Raw genomic sequence first — 12,886 nt, forward strand, 5'->3', positions numbered from 1 at the left:
ACAGTGTTTAACATACAGTTGGCGCTTAATAAATATATACATTGAATAAAAGGTAGGATGGTGTATGAACTAGTCTGGATTAATTGTGTGAAGCGACCTCAAGTTAAACTAATATCACATTTTTAGCTCTCTGAAAAAACGGCTTTAAGCCATTAGAAGGTGACGTGCTTCAGTTTTCAAAATGGGAAAGCAAAGGTTCCCACAATTCTCAGAACGCTAATTTCTCGCCACAATTCAAAATGGCGGAGGAAGGTGGGGCTTGTCACACTGTGGGCATCACAAGCAGCTTTCCTTTTCCAGCCCGGAGCCCGCCTTGCCGCGTAGTCTTGTCGGCGGTCCTCCCTCCTCCCGCCAAGCCTTTTCGAGGAATCGCCTGGGATTGGCTAATAGGCTGAGGGGCGGGGGGGGGGGAGGTTGAGGCCCTGGATAAGGCATCATCACTTCCTGTTGTGGGCAGTCGTTTCCTGCCGCTGCTTGGTAACAATGGGGGAGATAATGGCTGCCTGAGCAACGTTTCCGAGCGGGCGCTGGGCTAGAGGCGGGTCTCAACCAGCGACTCATCGGAGGCGGGTCTGAGAGCGGCGAAAAGAGAGGCTCGCAGGAGCCTCAGCGGCGGCGGCCTTACCAACCAACTCGGATTCCAACAACTAAAACCGAGTAAGTGAAGCTTTGGGGGTCCTCTGAGAAATGGATGGAGAGCGAGAGGAAGACAGCGGAGTTGCGGCTGCCGCTTTTTCTCAAAATGGCCTGAGTGGCCTGTGGTGGAGGAGGCTAGGCGCCGCTTCCGGACCCCAGGCGCTGGTTGCTGCGGGGGGCTGCGTGGCGTAGTCGCCGCTGCCATTTTAGTTGGGTGTATAGTCGACAGCTTTCCGAAGGGGATGGTGCTGGGGAAATATTTCTTTTTTGTGGCCGCGCTACCCGCAGCCGGGACCCTGCATTCTTGAGAATTTGGGGGAGGGGATTTTCAAGTTTGGCCTCAGGCGTGAGAATCTTTTAATCTTTTCAGGGTTTTCTCTCCTTGGTTCTTTGGAGACTTTCTTTGCCTCTCTCCGCCCCTTTAACTCGGTGGGCTGGGGTTTGGGATTGGGGGCGGGGGGGGGAATCTGGCTGCTGTAAGTCAGATGCTGGGAATTCTTGGGCCTTGAGACTTCACAGGATTTGCAAAACCTCATTTTGAGCACTCATGCAGGGCACTATCAATTAGGCGCCCCCTGGGGCCATGATGACATCTTCCCTGAGGATCTGAGGCAAATGTGGTTTACTCCCTCGCTTGAATAACCCTGGAATATCCTTTGCCAGATATCACAGTAAGGATACCCACCCTTCCCTCCTCCCCTCCCCCCCCCAAAAAAAGGAGGGAAGAGCAATTGCGTGTTGTTTTACCCTTGTAAAGGGAGGAATTTGGCCAGATGATTTTCAAGTTAATTTCCGTTCAATCAGCCAACCCCCGCCCCCTAAAAAAAAAGCCTAAGGGTCTTGGCTTCTGCGGGCGGTACCTGCCACGTACGCCATAGCTTTAGCAACTAGTATTAACCGGTTGGGCTTCTGCTTCCTGAATACTCAGTCCCTTTTTCCCTTATGCTGATTAATTTCAAGATGGAGGAGACAGCCACGTTCCTTCCCTAGACAGTTTCACCATACTTATTCCACAGGTTAGTCCTCGAATCTGAGGCCTAGCAGGTTTATTATCTAGGTCATTCTATCGTTTGGGGGCAAGGGGAAGCATTTATATAGGGTTGTCATCCACCTTTTGCCCCACAATAATTTTTGCTGGAAATAAGGAGCCTGCACGTCCTGAATGAGAATTAACCACAATATCTTTGGGTGATTGAAGGAAGGAAGAAATAAACGTACTACTAACTACTAATCATTTATTTCATTCTCCATGATTAAAGACAAAATAACTACTCATATCATCCCATCAGGTACATTATGTTCATCCAGGATTACTTGAGAACAGGCAGGCACAATTTTAGTTTCCCTCTCCCCGCCCCCCAAAAAACTCGTTTTTCTAAATTGTAAAAATAAAGTACTCAGGAAGACCAATCTAAATACTTTTTAAAATATGATTTTAGGACACACTTTTCTTACTGAAAAATGTTTCATCCTGATGTTCTTTCATACTTTTTTAGTTTCTGCCTTAGGCCTAGGCCACTGCTAGGACTACTTTACAGAGGTAACTGTAAAGTTCCCAGTAAGTCCTCAAAAGTATCAAAATATGAAAGTAATTACTGGTCTGATAAAGTAAGGCCTATTTTAAGCAAGCTTATATTAAACGATAGATTGGAAATCTTATATCTAGAATATAAGATTCCTGGTTCCTTCTAACCTCAGTCTCCCCAAATATCTTAATATTGAATTAGATTGGATAGTTGTGCGTTTGTGTGTGTGTGTGTTGTGTGTGTGAGAGAGACTACAATATATATGATGTGTATTTTTTAAAATGTGTATTTCAAAGAAAATATAAAAGAGGAAGAATAATGGATTCTTTTTTTTTCTAGAGCAGAGTGTGAAGAAAACTAAAATCCAGTTTATTGTATTACAATACTATGTCATAACAGTCAGGTAATTTATTTTTTTGTTGCGTCTCCTGATTATTTATGTATAGATTGCATGTTTTAAAATATTCAGTTTTGCAGACCCTGTAATTGGATGGGCTTATTTGATACATGTTAGTTGGTGTTGGGCATACTTCATGATGAGAATGGATGTTTATACTGGTAATTCAAAGGGTAGTGTTCCTAAGTAGCTGGAACTCATTAGTGCTTTATCTGTGAATTTTCTTGTTTTAAAATAATGTCTGAAGTTTACTAGTACTTGTGCAGAACAGAATGAACAAGATGGGTATAAATAAATACTGTTTATATGTTCATTGAATAGCTAAAAATATCAGTAGACTTGATTACAGGAACATGATCTTACATTATTTTGTGTTCTATTTTTTTCTCCTTCAAGATTCAAAAAGTAATTGATATAAAATACTTTAATTGGTATTAACTCTTTTAATCATCATCGTTAAAGTAACCACATAATTTATTGCCCTAGCTGGGTTGCTTTTAAGAGCAAAAGGGACATTATTAATAATTATGTTTGGACAACAGGCACAAACAAGATTGTCTCAAGCAAACTGGGATGGGTAGTTAGCCTAAATTCATAACTAACTTGTATTGAGTGCTTATGTGCTAGGTCCTGTGCTATTACATGAATGATTTTATAATCATCACAGCAAAGCTTCATGAGGATGTTATCTATTTTACTGAGGTAACTGAGACTCCGGGAAGAGGTTATTAAATAATTTGTCCTCAATTAAATAGCTAATAAGTGGCAGAGCCCCCATTTTAACCCAGGTCCGTCTAATGCCTGAAGTCACTAAACTTTTTTGCCTCTAGACTTAATTGCTCTGTTTAGATCAGAAATGCAAAGAAATGAAGGTTGTAATAAAAAATCTATAGGTTATATTGCATCAAAAGCTTAAAGAGAATCTGCTTTGTGGAGCAGGTGAGACTTATTTAGCAATTACCCCCCTCCTTTTTTCCCCTGTTTCAGCTATTACTGTATAATTTGATAATTTAAAATCAGAAATGGTTTTGTGAAATGGCTTAATTATGAAATAACATCTACAAATATTAGGCTGGTTGGATATATTCTTTCAGGTTAGTGAATATGTAATGAAGCCTTAAGTAACACAGTAGGTCAAAGGTGCATCTGCATTCATGGAAGTATAATGTGTATATTACTTTTTCCACAGCCCTAGTCATGGACCAGCCCCCTTAATTTACAACTTACAATATGAAACCAATTACAATGTGAAAAGTCCTGGCAAACCCAGATCAATTAGGTGCTAGAATTTTGGGCCATGGCCTTGGGCTGGGATGTGTTTTTCTTTTTTGTTTGTCTAATTCCTTAACATTTCTGTGTAACACAAAAGATTTAAAAAGTAGCCAGTTTACTTAATCCCTTGAGGTTTTGACAACCAATATAAGAAAGCAATAGTACTTCTGTATCTATTTTTCTCAACCTTGAATATGGAAGTTTCCCAGAAAGTCAAGCAGTTCATATTACCTTTTATCAAAAGAAATATCTATTAGATTTAAAAAAAAAATCTTGGCAATTTTGAACGATTTGGGAATATACTTATGAACTTGTGGTTTTGTTTGGAATACATATAGTCAATATTTTATTGTCCATTTTCTTGTATTTTAGTGCTCCAACCCAATATTTTAATTTCTTTAGTCATAATAGCACCTACATATGTTGAGACAAATAGCTGTAGACAGTGTGTGGTGTGTATATAGATTCGTGGACCTTCTGCAATAATTTCATGACTACAGGTTGGGCTTCTGTTATAACATTTGCATGGTGATGAACTTATTGTGTGTGGGGGGGAATATTGTGTTCAATAATCTTTTCTGGAATGAAAAGTCTCTTTCCTTTTGCTCTTCCACTTGCTTGTAGGACGGAGTTAACTCTTAATTACAATTTTCATTTTTTATTCCCTAAAGTTACCGTCAGTTACATCTAAGTAGCCATATAATTTATTCAAACTGGGTTTTGAGAATGAAAGAGGACCGGGTTCCTATTAAGTACTATAGGACAACAGGTATAGACTGCTACTGTACAAACGGGATATATAGTCACCTTTGTCATCATTTCTATTTAGAAACACAGGTTCAGGAATCACAGTTGTCAGCATGTTTGGTTCTGTAACACAAAATTGATTTCTTCAAATAATATAACAAGTCATTTATGTAGATAATTTATTTTTTTAGTCAAGTGATTTTAAATGTATTTTTATTTATCCTCACCGAGGATATGTTTTTATTGATTTTTTTTTTTTTTTTTTTTTTAGATAGAGAGAGAGAGGAAGGGAGAGAGAAACATCAGTTGGTTGCCTTCCATAACCCTGACTCTGGGGATCGAACCTGCAACCTAGTTATGTGCCCTGACTGGGAATCAAATCTGAAACCTTTTGGTGTACAGGAAGAGGCTCTCCAACCAATTGAGCCACCCGGCCAGGGCTAATTTTAAACATTGGCTTCACTCTTATTTATTTATTTAATATTTTTATTGGCTTCAGAGAGGAAGGGAGAAGGAGAGAGATAGAAACATCAATGATGAGAGAGAATCATTGATCAAGCTGCCTCCTACACACCCCCTACTGGGGACCGAAACCTGGGCATGTGCCCTCGACTGGAATCCGGGACCCTTCAGTCCAAAGGCTGCTGCTCTATCCACTGAGCCAAACTAGCTAGGGCTTAAAAAGTTAATTTTTGATGGAAAACTCGTGTCCTCAAAAATAGTATTTTATTTACCAATTATCACCAAAATTGCTAGTAATCAGTAATTTTACTTTAGTAACTTTTTTATAAATACATGACACTTCTGGGTTTTGAGTAATTTTTTTACTTCTTGGGAATAATGAAAAGCAAGTCAGAATGGAGTTTGTGTGGATAAGACCAAATTCTAATGTAGTGAGGCACCTCAGTGAAATGGGTAATCGAAGAAGATGAAATTCCATCTCAAGTACTTGAGTGAATTGAAATGTCATAATGGCTTCCTTTGAAAACTAACTTGCTCCTATGAATTGGCAGCATTTGGCTTGATCTCTGTCTTTGATTTGTTGACTTTCTTTTGATCTTACTGTTTTAGAGTAATAGTCAAAATTGTGAGCTGCAAGTCAGTAGACTTGTAAAGAGATTAGACATACGAAGGACATTTCTGAATCCTTTTGTGTATTTTTGTTGTTGTCCTTTTCAAGTGGTAGAAATAGAATATAAGTGAGGCTAAGCTAACATTGCCATACAAATAATATTTTATAATCTCATATTGCAATAGTATCAGCAGTGGTGGAGCCCTGGGTAGCATCCTCTGATAGGCCAATGCTGGAAATAATCAACAAATTGTGTGGGTGGTGAGAGGTATCATACAATAAATAAGTAAAGGCAGTGAAGCATCAGCTTCCCCCTGCTTTTAAAAGGGGAGTGCTTTATTTTCAAACAGATAAGTGACCAAAAGGGAGATTGAAATACATGAGTGAGAAAATCATAGCTTTTTATCTTACGTCCTAGTTTTTTATGTTTCTTATGGTTTATTTTTTTCTGTCTTAATACTGTAATGTGACCTTGGTTATATCCTATCCAATAAAAGAGTAATATGCAAATTAACTGTCGCTCCTTCACAAAGATGGCGGCACCCATAGCCACAAGATGGTGGCACCCAGTCCCCTCAGCCCCGCCGCTGGAGTGCTTGGGCCTGTTGGCCCGGCCAGCGGTCATGGGGACCAAGTGGAGAGGCGGGATCTGCCCACTCGGGTAGCGGGTCAAGCCTCGCTGCTCTGCTGCCTCTGGGATGTCTAGGGCTGAGCAGCGAGGCTGGAGTGCTTGGGCCTGTCGCCCGGCCAGGGGTCGCAGGGACCAAGCGGGGAGGGCAGTTGGGGGAGGACCAGGCCTGCAGGGGAGGGCAGTTAGGGGGGACCCGGCCAGCAGGGTAGGGCAGTTTGGGGTGACCAGGCCAGCAGGGGAGGGCAGTTAGGGGTGACCAGGCCAGCAGGGGAGGGCAGTTGGGGGAACCAGGCCTGCAGGTGAGGGCAGTTGGGGGGACCAGGCCTGTAGGGGAGGGCAGTTGGGGGGGACCAGGCCAGCAGGGAGGGCAGTTAGGAGTGACCAGTTTGGCAAGAGAGGGCAGTTAGGGGTAATCGGGCTGGCAGAGGAGAAATTAAGCATCAATCAGGCTGGCAGGGGAGTGGTTAGGGGTGATCAGGCTGGCAGGCAGAAGTGGTTAGGGGCAATTGGGCAGGCAGGCGAGTGGTTGGGAGCCAGCAGTCCTGGATTGTGAGAGGGATGTCCCAGATTGGAAAGGGTGCAAGCTGGGCTGAGGGACAACCCCCTCCCCGTGCATGAATTTCGTGCACTGGGCCTCTAGTCTTATTCATAGTCATGAATTCATAGAACTGGAAAGTACTTTATACTTTAATAATCCAATACTCTAATATTGATGGAGAACCTGAGGCACAAGTGGTTAACTGAATTGGCCAAATTAACACATCTAGTAATAGTTAATGTTACAGCTAAGACAAGAACCCAGTATTCCTGTTTTTTTGTTTGTTTGTTCTTTTACACAGCTGAAGACCATGAAGTACATGGAATAAAAAAAAGCCATCCTGGGTGTTATCAACCTTTCATTTGTCTGTTACAAATGCCATAACATTTAAAAAATGTATTTTTTGATTGATTTCAGAGAGGAAGGAAGAGGGAGATAGAAACATCAATGATGAGAGAGAATAATTGATCGTCTGCCTCCTGCACACCCCCTACTGGGGATCGAGCCCACAATCCAGGCATGTGCCCTTGACCGGAATTGAACCCGGGACCCTTCAGTCCACAGGCTGATGCTCTATCCACTGAGCCAAACCAGCTAGGGCCAAATGCCATAACATTTTAATTAAACATTCTATATATGAAGAATTCCCAACACTTTTGGTGACTACATATGTGATAGTTCTTTGTGACTTGATTTTTTTTAACTGCATTATATTTTTTTCTGGTGACGGTATTAATGATCTAACATTTTCTTTATTGACACAGATAGTATGCCATTAATTTACATCTATTCTGAAGTTTTAATGAATCTCTGTTGCAAACAGAATGATATCTGCCCTTCTCTTTTCAATGACACATTTGTATGTTGATACCTATGTCGGGTTTTTTTTGTTTTTTTTTTTAATCAGCATGTTCTACTTTAGAACACTTTTTAGTTTGGAGTTTGTATGAACACATGAAAATACTCAAGATACTACTTTAGTAGTTGGTTGATATTAGGTTACCTTGATTCCTCCCTCCCTTTTTGTTTTGAAAAAGATGGTATTTCTTCCAGACTTAGTAAGTGTGGCTTATTTTTAAATTGATACTCAAAAAAGCATTTGAATTTCAGAATTCAGTTTAGTAAAGACTGTCATTTTGTTAACAGTACATTTTGTTCCCTTAAGTCTCCATAATTGGGTACCAAGATGCAGTATGTCCATTGAATATAATGTGTGTACTTATACTTAGCACCACGTGTCCAACCTATTAGTACTGATCAAAATGTCTTAAGTGACTTTTCACCCCATAAAAATTACATATTTAAGCATTGGAGTAAATGGATTAGGATGATTAAATGAAATGCTTTTAGCAGTGGTCAGAAACATAGTAGTCTGCGTAATTTATATTAATATATGTTAATGACTAACAATGCTTTAAAATTCTCAAGGTAAATATAATCTGTTCTAAATTCTCTAATTACAGTTAATAAATCTCAGGTTTGGTTTTCTTGTTGGATTTTTCTCCTCAGAATTAAATTTACCCGGCACTGTCATACATTGTGAGTAATTTTTGAAATGACTGGGCAAAATTTCTAATTTGGCCGTTTGTTTCCAGGAATGGATTTGGATACATTGGTACACAGTATGCCGAGATAGATAAGGTTAATAAAATATGCTGTTTATCTAGGGGACAACTGTATTTAAAACAGATACACTAACAGTTGACTGATTCAAAAGTTAAGTCCTGCTGGGTGTATAGTACTTATAAAGGTGTTTTATCACTTTGGAAATTTTTAAATGAGGAATCAACCTAGTATACAAAGCTCATAGAGACATTGAACACTTGAAATATGTCTATTGGGATTGATAGAATGTATTTTAAAATATATAGTCTTGGAATATATTGGGAGGCAGTTGTCCATTTAGTGGAAAGTTGACTGAATATGGATCAGAAGACCTGGATTTAAGTACTGTCTCTTTCTGCTTACTAGCCACATAGCCTTTGGTAATCACTTCCTCTCTCTGTGCTTCTGTTTCTTATATCTGTAAAATAGAGGTAGTGAGGTGTTCTTCATACAACTGTTGTAAGGATTAAATGAAATATAGGTGAAAGGACTGTGTAAATATAGAGTGGTGGGTATTGCTTATAGTTAGGGGGAGAGCTAAGTGATTTAAGAACATTTATGTATTTTTTTTCTCTTAAATTGTTCTATTGGTAAGTTTTTCATAGAAATACTAGAGGCCTCTGGGGAGCAGGCCTAAGCCAGCAGGTGGACATCCCCCTTGGGGTCCTTAGTGCTGCCCTGGAGTTGGAGGCAGGAGAGGCTCCCGCCACCTCCACTGCACTCACCAGCCATGAGCCTGGCTTCTGGCTGAGCGGCACTCCCCCTGTGGGAGCACACTGACCACCAGAGGGCACCTCCTGTGTTGAGTGTCTGCCCCCTGGTGGTCAGTGTGCAACATAGCGACCGGTGGTTCCTCTGGCTGGTCAATTTGCATAATAGGATTTTATTATATAGGATAGGATTTAAGTTTAAAAGTGGCTGATGCTAATTGTATACTCAATCCAAAATTTCTGATTTATGCACATGAATATTATAACTGACAGTAAGATAATAGATTGAAGTTCTTCTCTTTTATGATGATAGAAGGAGCCCAGGGGTGTGTAGGGATTCTTTTTTTTCCTCTTAGTAGTTAAATTGGAAATGTACTACAATTTTTTAACATAATTCTTCACTAATATTTTCACAGCAAAATGGAAAGAGATGTATTTGATCATTTGGACTGTGGTCCTCTGACATCTATGGCTTGGATCTTTAACCTTTCGTTTTCACTTAACAAACAGTGCCATTACATCTTCCAGGGGCTGAACTTGTGGTTTATATTTATTACATTTTCCAGTATATGCCACTTAAGTGGTGAAGGAACTGTTTAAAATGAGACCAGGCTCATTGGGTATGTGTAAGATTATTTTACAAGGCATTTTAGAATATTGCTTACTTTCAGGATTTCCTTTTTCAAAATGCACATGTAGCTACTGGACACTTGAAATGTCACTAGGGTAGCTGAGGAACTGAACTTTAAATTTTCTTTAATTTTCATAAAGTTAAATAAAAAACTAAAGCAGTGTAAAATATTTTTTCATAAAACAAGCTGTTGTTTTGATAGAACTGCATTTCAGTTGAACCATTGCTAATTTATTATTTTTATGTTTGTTTTTATTGAACAATTGCTAATTTAGCATCCAGTTGGAGATGTGCTGTGAGTATAACATATACACCAGATTTCAGAGACTTGTTATAAAAAAAGAATGTAAAACACTTCACTGATTTTATGTTGATAACATTTTGAAATGATTTCTTTATGTTGGATAAGTAAGCTATATATTAAATATATAAAAGACCATATCAGGCACAAAGTGCCACTTTGATGGCACAGACAAATGCTGTGGGCAGAGATGAATGCAAAAAATTGCTAGGTGAAATAGTAATAATTACTTAGATAGGATTTCATGGAACATTGAAGGGTGAATGAAATGGGGAGAACTTAAAAAAGGGCTGAGGGAACAGCATTAGTAGAAGTGTGATGGTAGGAGGGCTGGGATGGGGCAACCTAAGTTAATTGGTTTGTCAAGAAAGTGTCATGATTTCACTCGTGTGGAATCTCATGAACAAAATGAACAGGCAAAATAGAGACGGACTCATAGATAGAGAGCAGGCTGACAGCTGTTGGAGGATATGAAGGGGTGGAGGGATTGAGCAAAAAAGGAAAAGAGAAAAAAACTCATGGACTGGGACAGCAGTGTGGTGATTGGTGGGTGGGGAGGAGATGTAAGAGGGTATAGTGGGGATACATGGTGATGGCAGGAGAGTTGGGTGGTGAACACAATATAGTGTACAGATGATGTGTTGTGGAATTGTGTACCTGAAACCTGTACAATTTTGTTAACCAGTGTCACCCTAAAATATTCAATAAAAAGGGGAAAAATAAATATGACCTGTAAGCCCAGAAGAGAAAACCAAGATACTTAATCCATTTGACTTAATGACATTTTAGTCCAAAGGGTCTTTTGAAATCAGTATATTCAAATTCTTACCTGATAAGGATTCCCCTCTTTAATATAAAGCCTCTGCTTGAATATTTCCAGAAATGGGTAGTTTGCTTGCTTCAGGAGGTTACTTTGGGACAATTTTACTTGTTAGGTTATTGTATTAAAACAATGAATTATATGCTTCTATGTTTCTTCAACTATTGGCTCTAGTTTGACCCTATATTTTGTCACTTTTTCATGTTATAACTAAATATTTGAAGACAGTAATCGTGCCCGTTTTTGTCTTCACACTAGACATCTCCAGGTTATTTTACCATTTCTTTTATGATGTTCCCTGGCTTGTCATCATCTTGGTTACTCTAGATACTTTCTTCTGTTTGTCCCTTTTTCTTCTGCAGGTATTTAAAATGTTTCAGATAGTCCACATATAGTGTGAACAGAAGGTTGCAGTGAGACAGTTATATACCTTTATTGAACACTGGTCTGTGAAAGCAGTGTAGGACTATGTTAGATTTCATAGGCAGGCAGGTCAAACAGGCTTTTTATTATTTATTTTTTTAATTCTCATTTTGGGGAGATACACTTTATTTTATTTTATTTTTTAATATATTTTATTGATGTTTTACAGAGAGGAAGGGAGAGGGATAGAAAGCTAGAAACATCGATCAGCTGCCTCCTGCACACCCCCCACCGGGGACGTGCCTGCAACCAAGGTACATGCCCCTGACTGGAATCGAACCTGGGACCTTTCAGTCTGCAGGCCGACGCTCTATCCACTGAGCCAAACCGGTTTCAGCCAGGCTTTTTATTTAACTTTTGTTAACTAAAAATGCCAGGTTATCTTCATGTGAACTGCCCAGACAGGTTTTTCCCTTTCTCTGTAGTACTCTTACTATGAGTTATTTTAGCTGTATAACTCTTAGTAAAATGTTCAAGGTAACATTGGTCCATAATCTTTGAGGGTGGTATTCAATGTGAATCTCTTAAACTATATTGTCCTCAAGGTCCTTGTTGCTCAAACTGATTCTAGCATCAAAAGCGATAACATTACTTGGAGACTTATTTAAAATGCGGGTTCTGCCCAGGTTGTATGGCTCAGTGGTTGAGCATGGACCTATGAACTGGGAGGTCATGGTTTGATTCCTGGTCAGGGCACATGTCCAGGCTGCAGGCTCAATCCTAGTGTGGGGCATGCAGGAGGCAGCCAATTGATTCTCTCTCATCATTGATGTTTCTATCTTTCTCCCTTTCTGAAATTAATAAAAATATAAAAAAAATTTAAAATTACAAATAAAATGCAGGTTCTAAGCTGCACTTCCAATCTACCAAATTAGAATCTGCATTTTAACAAGATTTTCAGGTGATTCAGTTTGTTTGCTGATGTTTGAGAAGCACTGCTCTAGCCCACATTTCTTCATAAAGATAGCATGAAAAACCTTTTTGGTCTCTGTATAGAAACCAAATCAGACTAGTCAGCAGTATTGTCTTAATGGTTCTCAGCCCTGATTGCACAATATAATTAACTGTGAAATTGTAAAAATATTGCTGTCTGGTCAACCCCAGAGAAAGCTCCTCAGGTGATTCTCATGTGCAAACCAAGGTTGAGAAACACCCCTATGTGAAGAAAATGAGGTTAATTTGGCAATGATCCCTACTTCTGGTGAACACATATTCTTGTACATGTTTGAAGAATTTTCCCTTGGGTTTATTGTCAGATTTTGCTATGCTATAGTCTATACATGTCACTTTCTTTGAAGATTAGATATTTTTAAAGTCTAGTATTTTAGTATCTCCTGTTCTCTATTATTTCTCAAAGATTATCATTAGAAGTTTTGAAATTTAGGCTCTTAACTCTCTCTTTGAAAAGTTTGTTTTTGCCACTATTTCCAGTTGGAAGGTGATTTTTCTTATTGAATCAAATAGAAACAAAATAGAACTTGAGTGCCTCTATCTTACATCTTGTTATTATACCAACTCTCCCACATACTCAGTACAAGACCCCTTTCTTGTTTTAGGTACTCTTTTTCAAAACCATT

At 39.3% G+C, this 12,886-nt stretch overlaps 1 protein-coding gene across 2 annotated transcripts in view; it reads left to right on the forward strand.

Annotated features, from left to right (window-relative positions):
• Window positions 1–476: 476 nt before the first annotated feature.
• RLIM (ring finger protein, LIM domain interacting) overlaps window positions 477–12,886 on the forward strand; it is a 28,414-nt gene continuing 16,004 nt past the window's right edge. Inside the window, exons 1-2 of one of the 2 annotated variants that reach the window (XM_028135655.2) lie at window positions 477–657; window positions 2,502–2,565. The gene's annotated coding sequence lies outside the window, so the exon portion shown is untranslated. The remainder of the gene's footprint in view (window positions 658–2,501; window positions 2,566–12,886) is intronic. The other variant, XM_008158873.3, reaches the window with a different exon arrangement.

The sequence above is a fragment of the Eptesicus fuscus genome, chromosome 1, assembly GCF_027574615.1.
Source record: "Eptesicus fuscus isolate TK198812 chromosome 1, DD_ASM_mEF_20220401, whole genome shotgun sequence".
Taxonomy (NCBI): Eukaryota; Metazoa; Chordata; class Mammalia; order Chiroptera; family Vespertilionidae; genus Eptesicus; species Eptesicus fuscus.